General features: G+C 52.3%; 1 pseudogene; it reads left to right on the top strand.

The window, feature by feature from the left end:
* Positions 1 to 2822: 2822 nt before the first annotated feature.
* On the top strand, positions 2823 to 8944 carry LOC132087201 (cell division cycle protein 20 homolog; annotated as a pseudogene).
* The last annotated feature ends 772 nt before the right edge of the window (positions 8945 to 9716 follow it).

The raw sequence follows: 9716 nt of genomic DNA, 5'->3' as shown, positions 1-9716 counted from the left end.
AGGGCTCAGCCCTTGGCAGGGCTGTGTGGCTGCAGCTCTTCCACTAGGGCCTGCCCTTGCACGGCCCAGCAGCAGCCAAAGCTGGAGGCGCCTTTGGAGCTCGTTCACAGCCCTGGGGAAAGGGGACTCATGCACCAACGTCCCTCCCGCTGAAGCTGCTCCAGAGCTGGCCCTGAGTGCCCAAAGGCCCAAGGCACAGGAGCAGCCCCGAGCGGGAGCCCTGCCGCAAGCCCAGGGCCAGAGCCAGCCTTGGTTCCTGACTAGGCAGGGGCTGCACTGGGTCCTGACAGGCCCTGACTCTGTGCCCTGGGGCTGAGGGAGCTGTCACGGGGCAGGGAGGGCCAGGGCTGGCAGTGCCTGCTCAGGGATGGGTTTGGCACGTGTCCCTCCAAGCAGTGACTGCCCAAGAAGCTGTGCTGCTCCCGGGCTCTCCTCCTGGCCTGCTGGGCTTTGTTGGGTGGCACAGCCTGTGCCAAGGGGTGGCAAGGTGCCTGCAGGCCCCAGCTCTGGGGGAAACGGAGAACGTCCTGCCCACATCCACCGTGCTGCCAGCTCAGCAGTGCAGCACAGCATGGGCTGACGCTCCCCATTGCTCCCACAGGTGCAGCTGGAACCACAGCACATGTTCCTGGTGCCCGGAAGGGCCTTGGAAAGGGTTTCTGTAAGGGAACAGGCTTCTGGTTAGGGTTACTGGCAGGCCTGCTTCTCTTGGAGCTGATATTCATCTTATGCTGTGTCCGAATATGGACTTGCTGGAAGAGAAAAGGGTGAGTGTTTAGTTCACCATTCCCTCAAACAGCTTCTTTTGAAAGTCTACTGTACATAGGAAACATTCCCAGTGAGGCTGCAGTGTAGGTGTGGCCAGTCCATGATTGTCCAAAGAACTCTGCTGAGGGTTCTGCTGCTGCCCAGAGCTTTCATTGGCCTCCTAATTTCTGGGCCTTGTCCTGGGGGGCCCTCTGGGGCTGCAGCCAGTGCTGGCTCCCACTGAGGCTGCCTGGCCAAGAGCAGCCCCAGGGGCACAGGGTAGAGGAAAGCACGGTGGGGAGGAGAAAGAGCAGGGACAAGATTGCCCTTGAAAGGCAGAGGCGCTCTGGGGCCCACTCCTGGCCAGGGAGCCTTCCCAGAGCTGTGCCCTGCTGGCCGGGGCCTTGAGGGACAGCTGTGCAGCTGGGCCAAGCTGTGCCAGCAGCTCCAGCCGTGCTGGGGAGCCTTGCCAGCTCTGCGCCCTGCTGTGCAGGAGGGTCCCTGTGTGCCACTGGCAGCTGGGTCCTCAGCCACCTCTTCTTTCCACAGTTCCACCTCTGGACAGGAGTTGAAAGGCAGCTACACCTCATACCTGGAGGGCCTGGGCAGCCCTGTCAAGAGTTCTGAACAGAAGACGCCAGAACAGCCATCAAGGAAACCTCCTAGGCCCCTGTAGATCCCACTGCCACCTTCTCTCCCCATGCGTATCCCCAAGCTGCCTTTATCTCATTTTTGATCTTCCTCTGTCCCGTCCCAATCCATTCCTGATTTTTTAGAGACCCCAAGAGCAGCCCAGCAACATCCAGACCCTCCGGAGTCCAACATGTTCTTTCCTCTGCCCCTGAGACCCCTGGCCATGCCCTCTCAACAACACAGACAGTGACCCACTTCTGCAGGAGTAGCTGATGGCCCTTCTTCTATTGCAATAAAGAGATGGAGCTGTCACCCCAGTGTCCAGTGGCAGCAGCAGCAAAGCCCAGCCGGCAGTAGCCCTGGCTGAGCTCCATGGACAGGAGCAGCCGTGGATGCCCACAGTGTGGGCAGGCAGGAGCCAGGCAGGGGCTGCTGTGACCAGCGGCAGGGTCCCGAGGGCTGAGGGAGCCCAGGGGGCAGGCAGCAGCATGGGGCCCCCAAGAAAAAGAAACCCCATTTATTTCATTTCTCACTTTTAAAAATTAGAAATTCGTAGAAATATTTCAAAATCATTTTTCTGTAGAGACACATCCCCAAATATTTCTTCCCAATTCCTATAGTAGTTAAAGATTTTTCTAAGTAGTTTTAGAATCCAGAAAAAGTGACCTCATTTTGTCTTCATTTTTCATTTTTAGAAATATTTAGAAATATCTCTTGTAGAGAGAAATCCCCAAATGTTTCGTTCCTGTTTCCACAACACATCCATATTTTTGAAACTACTTTTAGAGTTCTGGAAAATATTTTGCCCTCATAAAATAAAAAATAAAACTGCATTTGAGTGGTAATCCTTATTCTAGAAAGAAGTAAGACCCCTTCAGCCAGCCAGCCTGCTGCAGAGGCTCTTTTCCTGCAGGAGCTTTGTACCTAGTCACAACCAACATACATAAAACCTTTTTCCAGATATTTCCTGGGATTTTTGACAAGCTCACATCTTAGTCTTCTCAGAAAAACTTTGAGCACATTAGGAATCTCTTCAACTTACCATCTTTGTTTGCTTCTGGTGGAACTCCCTCAGTTCTAGAGCAGGGCCTTCTCTCAGCTTCCTGCTGCCCCCGGGCTCTCCTCCCGGCCTGCTGGGCTTTGTTGGGTGGCACAGCCTGTGCCAAGGGGCGGCAAGGTGCCTGCAGGCCCCAGCTCTGGGGGAAAGGAGAACGTCCTGCCCGCATCCACCATGCTGCCAGCTCAGCAGTGCAGCACAGCATGGGCTGACGCTCCCCATTGCTCCCACAGGTGCAGCTGGAACCACAGCACATGTTCCTGATGCCCAGAAGGGCCTTAGAAGGGGTTTCTGTCAGGGAACAGGCTGCTGGCTGGGGTTCCCAGCAGGCCTGCTTGTTTTGGAGCTTATCTTCATCTTATTTTCCGCCCGAATTTGGACTTACTTGAAGAGAAGACAGTGAGTGTTTAGTTCACCGTTCCCTCAAACAGCTTCTTTTGAAAGTCTACTGTTCATAGGAAATATTGCCAGTGAGGCTGCAGTGTAGGTGTGGCCAGTCCATGATTGTTTAAAGAACTCTGCTGAGGGTTCTGCTGCTGCCCAGAGCTTTCATTGGCCTCCTAATTTCTGGGCCTTGTCCTGGGGGGCCCTCTGGGGCTGCAGCCAGTGCTGGCTCCCACTGAGGCTGCCTGGCCAAGAGCAGCCCCAGGGGCACAGGGCAGAGGCAAAGCACAGTGGGGAAGAGAAAGAGCAGGGACGAGATTGCCCTTGAAAGGCAGGGGAAGGGAGAATGTCGCTTATTCGAGAGAGCCCCAAAGAGCAGCTGGAAGGGGTGCCAGCTGATCAAGGAGCCCCGAGGAGCGGAGGGAGGGCGTATCGACTGATGGAGTGTCCTGAGGAGCGGCTGGGGAGAGTGGGGGTGTGCGTTGGCAGGGAGGAGCGGCCGGAGCGCTTGCATGGTCCGGTCGTGGGGAGGCCAGCGGGGCCTGTCAGAGTAGGCTCAGCCTGGCCGGTGGGTACGGCTAACCCCGCCCGCCCGCAGGACCACGGCGCAGTTCCTGTTGGAGGCGGACCTGCACGGGCTGCTGAAGCTGGACACGCTGATCCCGAACGCGCCGCCTGTGCGATGGCAGCGCAAGGCCAAGGAGAGCGGCCCCGGGCCCAGCCCCGTCGGCGTGTCGCACATGAAGCCGGCCAGTCGCTCCCACAGCTCCAGCCAGGCGCCATCCAAGACACCCGGTGAGCGCCGGCCACCAGCAGCAGAGGTTGAGTGCGGGAGCCTCGTCCAGGCTGCTTGTCCGTAGCCACGGGGCTCTGGGCTCCCTGCCATGCTGCCCTACCGGCTGCTGCTCAGGCAGGAGGAGGTGGGCTGTGCTTCTGACAGCCACCCACCTCCTTGTCAGCATGAGGGGCAGAGCTCTGAGCACTGGGGCTGGCGAGCTGCTGTCCGCCCAGCTGAGCCTTGCTGGCACAGCTGTATGCTAGGACGAGTGTGGGCAGGACTGTCAGCTGACAGCTTTACATCCTGTGAGCATTTCTGTATCTTCCCCTTATCTCTGGACTCTGGAATTGTTGCACTAGACCCAAGTGCACACAGTCCCTAACCAACTTGGTGGCAGGGAGGAAAATATAAGTTAGTTGTGACTGGGTGGCATGAGACCTCAGAGTCCTACTTGTCTGGTGAGTGTGATGTGGAAGAGTGTTGGGTTTACTCCCGTGAAAGCTCTAATACAGGCTGTTAAATAGCTGTAAGACAATATTTTCATATGTGAATGCAGGTAAATCTTGATCCAAAATTCAAAGCACCCCCAAAAAGGCTGGGGGAGATCGCTACATTCCCAACCGCAGCACTATGCAGATGGAGATGGCAAATTTCCTCCTAAGCAAAAAGAATGACCCTGCTGAGGATTCCCCTACCAAGAAGGTGAGCATGTTGCTAAGTTACAATTACTTAAACAACTGCTACTCCTTCCTGCCCCTTTACAGAGCAGTGAACAATAGGTTTTATCAAGTGGGCACACGGGACTGACAAGTCCCAACCATCACTACTTGCAGCTCTGGGCTTCAGGAGCCTAGGATGTGATTGAAGCTGTAGAGACTGCCATGCACTCTAAGCCTATGCTGCTTCTGGTAGCAAAATTTAGCTTTTGACTAATGAGGTGTTAAAATGTAGCAGGCAACAAAAACACAAAGCCATAAGCCTATACAAAGTGAAACTACTGGTGGTAGCTATTCTAGGACAATGTCTCCACCAGGAACACTTCTGGAATGTTTTACACTGTGTTCTGAAATCTCTTTATGAAGCATTTGGTCGCTTTGTGGCTGTGGCTTTTCCCACTAGCAATAACAGTGAATTTGCCATTGTGTGAAAATGTGAGCAGGACAATATATGAAAGTCTGAGGAAAAATTGCTTTGACCTGCCTCTGTGTGACTGACCCTTGCACCACAGTCAAACATCTTCAGATTCTAAGAGAAGGGGACTTAGGTGTCTGTTTAAATTGCAGTGTGGAAATTGTTTTCAATGCATTGCACTGAGGGTGATTTGTCTCTGTAGGAGCAACAGAAAGCCTGGGCAGTGCATCTGAATGGTTTTGATGTAGAAGAGGCAAAGATCCTCCACCTCAGTGGAAAACTAGAGAATGCTCCAGAAGGTATGACACAGAGTCTGTGTGAGCTGAATCAGCAGCAGAGATCAGGTCAGGGGAACAGCAACACAGAGGCTCTGTGTGTGGTCACAGGAGAAATCAACTGGTTTCTGAGAGCTGTACAGGCTGGAGTCTCCTTTCTTAAGGTTCCTGAGGTCGAGGGAGGGCATAACAGTTACAGTGAATTTATTTAGGAGAGGTGCTATGACTGCCAGTTGGTCACTTGTTACAGGGCTTGCAAAGGTCTTCAGGGTGAAGAGAGAGATGAGAATCTTGACCTCATGTTCAGAAGGCTTGATTTATTATTTTATGATATATATTACATTGTTACTATACTAAAAGAAATAGAAGGAAAGTTCTCAGAAGCTAGCTAAGCTAAGAATAGAAAAAGAATGAATAAACAAAGGGCTGTGTCTCAGCAGAGGGTGAGACCCAGCTCTGCTGTGTGGTCAGTAAATCCAAACATCCACCTGAGACCAATCACACATCCACCTGTTGCATTCCCCAGCAGCAGATAACCATTGTTTACCTTTTGTTGCTGAGGCCACAGCTTCTCAGAAGGGAGAAAAATCCTAAAGAAAGGATTTTTATGAAAAGATGTCGGTGACAGTCACCTGTACTGCAGGTTCCAAACCTTCATGAAGTCTGTAAGAGCACCAAAGTCTCTGCACTTTCTAGCTTAAACTGCAACTAAATATAATGGGATTCAAAAACCCAAGTGTTTGTTAAATTTGTTTCCATGAATGAGGAAATTGTAGCTCACCCCTGTTCAGCAGTTCATACTGCCCGTGATTTTAGTGCACTGCAGGCTTGTGAGTGTTTCTCTTAGGACTTTATTTTCACTCCAAGGGATTCCTAGTTGGGTGAGCAGCACTCAGCTGGGAGGAAACTAACTCAGGTTAACAAACCTGTTCCCCTGCACACAGGCTATCAAAATAACCTTTAAGTGCTCTACAGTCAGAAAATGGCACCTGGATTCAGCAGGAAGAATAGCAGAAATATTCCCTCAAAGCCAGAACGGGTCTTGGATGCACCAGAGATGTTCAACGACTACTGTAAGTAGGCTACAGGGTTGAGTGCTGGGCATCCAGAACATTCTGCACTGGATTGCTGTTCCTAGGACAGTGTAACTGGGCTGTCTGTATTATTTTGTGTACCCAGGCTAGCACAGACCCCTTCTGGAGTGTCCCTGTGTAGCCTTACAGGGACAGTGGTCTAGGGCACTGTGTAGGTGCCTTGGAGCAGGGTACCTGGCCCCAGCAGCTGGGCATAGTGACACTCAGAAGGCTGCTCCTCACCTGTACGTGTGTGTGTGCACATGTGCACCCACACCTGCTGCAGCAGCACGGGTGAAGGGCAGGGCTCTCTAGCCAAGCATGGTGTGACCTGCATTGCTCTTTCAAATTGTAGATCTGAATCTCATAGACTGGAGCTCCCAGAACTTCCTGGCAGTGGCTCTGGACAACACTGTTTATCTGTGGAATCACGCTACTAGGGAGACTATCCCCCTGCTGCAGATGGAGCATCCAGATATTTACATTTCCTCTGCGTCATGGATTAAAGATGGAGACTACCTTGCTGTTGGCACAAGTAGTGCTGAGATTCAGGTGAATGCAGGAGTAAAACTAGAGGTGTTTTCAAGGGATTGACAGAACTGTGGGGCCTGGGGACAAAACCTTGGTTGGCAGAGGAAGGATGCCATGCACCTGACTTGTTTTCCCTGGTGTGGGGTGGAACTGCCCAGTGTGCAAGGCAGGGTTTGGTGTGGCGGGTTTTTTGATAAGCAGCGTTACCTTCTGTGCTATAGTCATGAGATACACATTTTCTCTGAGAAAGCTGAATGCCAGAGCCTGTGCAGCGAGGTTCCTAGGGCATAGAAACAGGATTGGGTTTCTTCTGAAGAACTTTTTGCTTTGCGTTTCCAGCTATTGTTGCATTTATATTGTTGTATATCGTATTTCTAGGGTCTCATACCTTCTGCGTGGTTTTCTCACAGCAGCTCTTCACAGCAGCTCTTCACAGCAGTGTTGTTGTTGCTTCTCACTCAGGACTCCTCTCCAGCTCTCCCTGAATGCCGCACCCCCTTTTATCCCAGCTACCTCCACGGGCTACAGCTGCTGCCCAATCAAGGACATTGCAGACGCAGCCCATTTACAATAACTAGAATCAGGGCAGGGTCACTTTTACAATACAGAGATCTTTTACTGCAATACATATATTTACTCAGGCCCCTATAAGCTATGGGACATTGAGCAGCAGAAACGTCTCCATGATCAAAACCAAGCAGAACCACGATCAGCCATTGTGCCCGTGTGGGAACCCTCAGCTGGAACAGCTACATCCTCTCCAGGTAAAGCAGTGGGTCAAGGGCAGTTTCCAGTTGTTGCAAACTCCTATCCCTCAATCTATGTGTGGCATGGGTTAGGGATGGCAGAGAGAAGTTTGTCCTGGCTTGGGATCCTTACTCAGCCTTATCTGTTGGGGCTGTGAGGAGAAGGCCTCTTTCCTGTATTGCAATTTGTGCTGAAGCTGTAAAGAGCTTGTGTGGGTGTTTCACTCACACCAACAGACCTGTGTTGCTGGAAACACTGGTTGAAACCCAGTGGCAGGTATAGCAGTCTTGCAACAACAAAAATGGATTTGGGTGAAAATGTGCAGCCTGACCCTGCAAGCCTTCTCTTCTCTCTGCAGTGGTGCACGGACTGGGCACATCCATCACCACGATGTCCGAGTGGCTGAGCATCACGTGGCCACCCTTGCTGGCCACACACACGAGGTGTGCGGACTCAGATGGTCTCTGGATGGCCGCTACCTGGCCAGTGGAGGCAATGACAGTCTTGTGAATGTCTGGCCATGCACCCAAGGTGGGGATGGAGACTTTGCTCCTCTACAGACCTTCACTCAGCACCAGGGTGCTGTCAAGATGAGCACAGAGCTGCCACAGGCGGATATGTGAGTGCAAGGCAGGCATGCAGCACTGGCTGGGTGCAGGTTGCCTCTTGTATGTTTTAAAATGAACTCTCCTCTCTCAGGCTGTGGCGTGGTGCCCATGGCAGATGAATGTTCCAGCCACTGGAGGTGGCACTAGTGACAGGCATCTGGAACGTGTGTTCTGGCACCCACCTCAGTGCTGTTGATACCCGTTTCCAGGTGAGAGATGAACATCAGCTTGGAGACAAACACCTTCTGGCAGCACACCTACACAGAGCTGCTGGCTCCTCAGGCCCAGAGGCACGGGGAAGGAGGGGGACCATGCTCGCCTCCGAGCGGTGAGCATCAGCACAAGGACCTTGTCTCACCTGTGTTACTGCCTCTTTGCAGGTGACTTCTATCCTATGGTCCACAAACTACAAGGAGCTCATTTCAGGCCATGGCTTTGCACAGAATCAGCTGGTTATATGGAAGTATCCAAGAATGAACGAGGTTGCAGAGCTGCAAGGTAGGTGGACAGGGCCTGGGTGGGGGGGCTGTTGGAGGTTGAAGACAGCTGCACTCCTTGGTTGGAGCCTGCAGCATCACTGATACAGGACAGTATCCGGGGCCATGCTGCTAGGAGTAAGGCATGCCCACGGGGCTGTGGAAGAGATACCATTGATCCAAGTGTATGCTTGGGGTCTGAAATCATGCTGCCACAGCCACTGGGGAGACAGCTGTGAAAGCTGGCAGGGCTCATGGGAGCATACAGGAGTAAATGTGCATGTGCTGATCAGCTCAGCCCTGATTGCACATTCTTTCTCCTCCTCAGGTCATACTGATAGAATCTTGAACCTGACCATGAGTCCTGATGGTACATCAGTGGCTTAAGCAGCTGCTGATAAAACAGTGCAGGTCTGGAGCTGTTTGGAGATGGACCCCATAAAGAAGAAGAAAGAGAAGGCAAACAGTGCCATAAGCAGTATTCTTCACCAGAGCATCCGCTGAGAGCACGGGATTGTTGTGGGGAGGGGGATATTTGGTTTTACATTGTAGAGTATTTTAAATGTTAATGAACTGCTTAACTTGACATTTTCTTAATGGAGTCTGATGGAAGAAAAAGCCATGGCTCCTTCTCCCTGAGTCCTTCTCCCTGAGGCTGGGGATCTGGGCAAGGAGTGGAGACCTAGGTCTTAAGGGCCAGTTTACAGGCCCGTGAGCTTAGCACAGCCTAGCAGAAGGATGCTGTGCAAGGGCTGTACTTCTGTTTCTGTCCCAGCTAAGATAGATATGCCACCTGCCCCATCTAGATGCTGACTACAAGCACAGCAGCTCCACCACAGGCTCAACTGAAAGCACAGCATGGCTGTGGCCTCAGTTTGTGTTCTCCTGGCCTGTCTCACAAGCCCAGGGACACCTTCCTATGGCTCTGCAGGCAGATCTCAGTTTGTCTTGTTAGCTACAGGCAGCCATCACTGCCTGCCTATGGTGCTGGAGTAGAATAGCTGTTGGAAAAAAAAGGAGGGAGGGAAATATAGAGCAACAGCTGTAATCACCCCAAAGGCTGGAAAGGGGCTGGCTCTGGCATAAAGCCTGATGCAAAACAAAAGGTTAGCTTACACTGCCACAGCCAGCCTGGATGTCATGTGAGAGCCACGCAAAGCACCACCAACCCTGTGCTCAGCCTTCAGTCACGTATTCTTCCAACAACTCTGATCTCCCTTCCCCTCCTGCTGACAGGAGGCCCTGGTGCCTCACTGAGGCTTCATGCAGGAGAGCA

Source organism: Ammospiza nelsoni, unplaced genomic scaffold (assembly GCF_027579445.1).
Source record: "Ammospiza nelsoni isolate bAmmNel1 unplaced genomic scaffold, bAmmNel1.pri scaffold_54, whole genome shotgun sequence".
NCBI classification, from domain to species: Eukaryota; Metazoa; Chordata; class Aves; order Passeriformes; family Passerellidae; genus Ammospiza; species Ammospiza nelsoni.
This window is presented reverse-complemented; position numbering and strand designations above follow the sequence as displayed.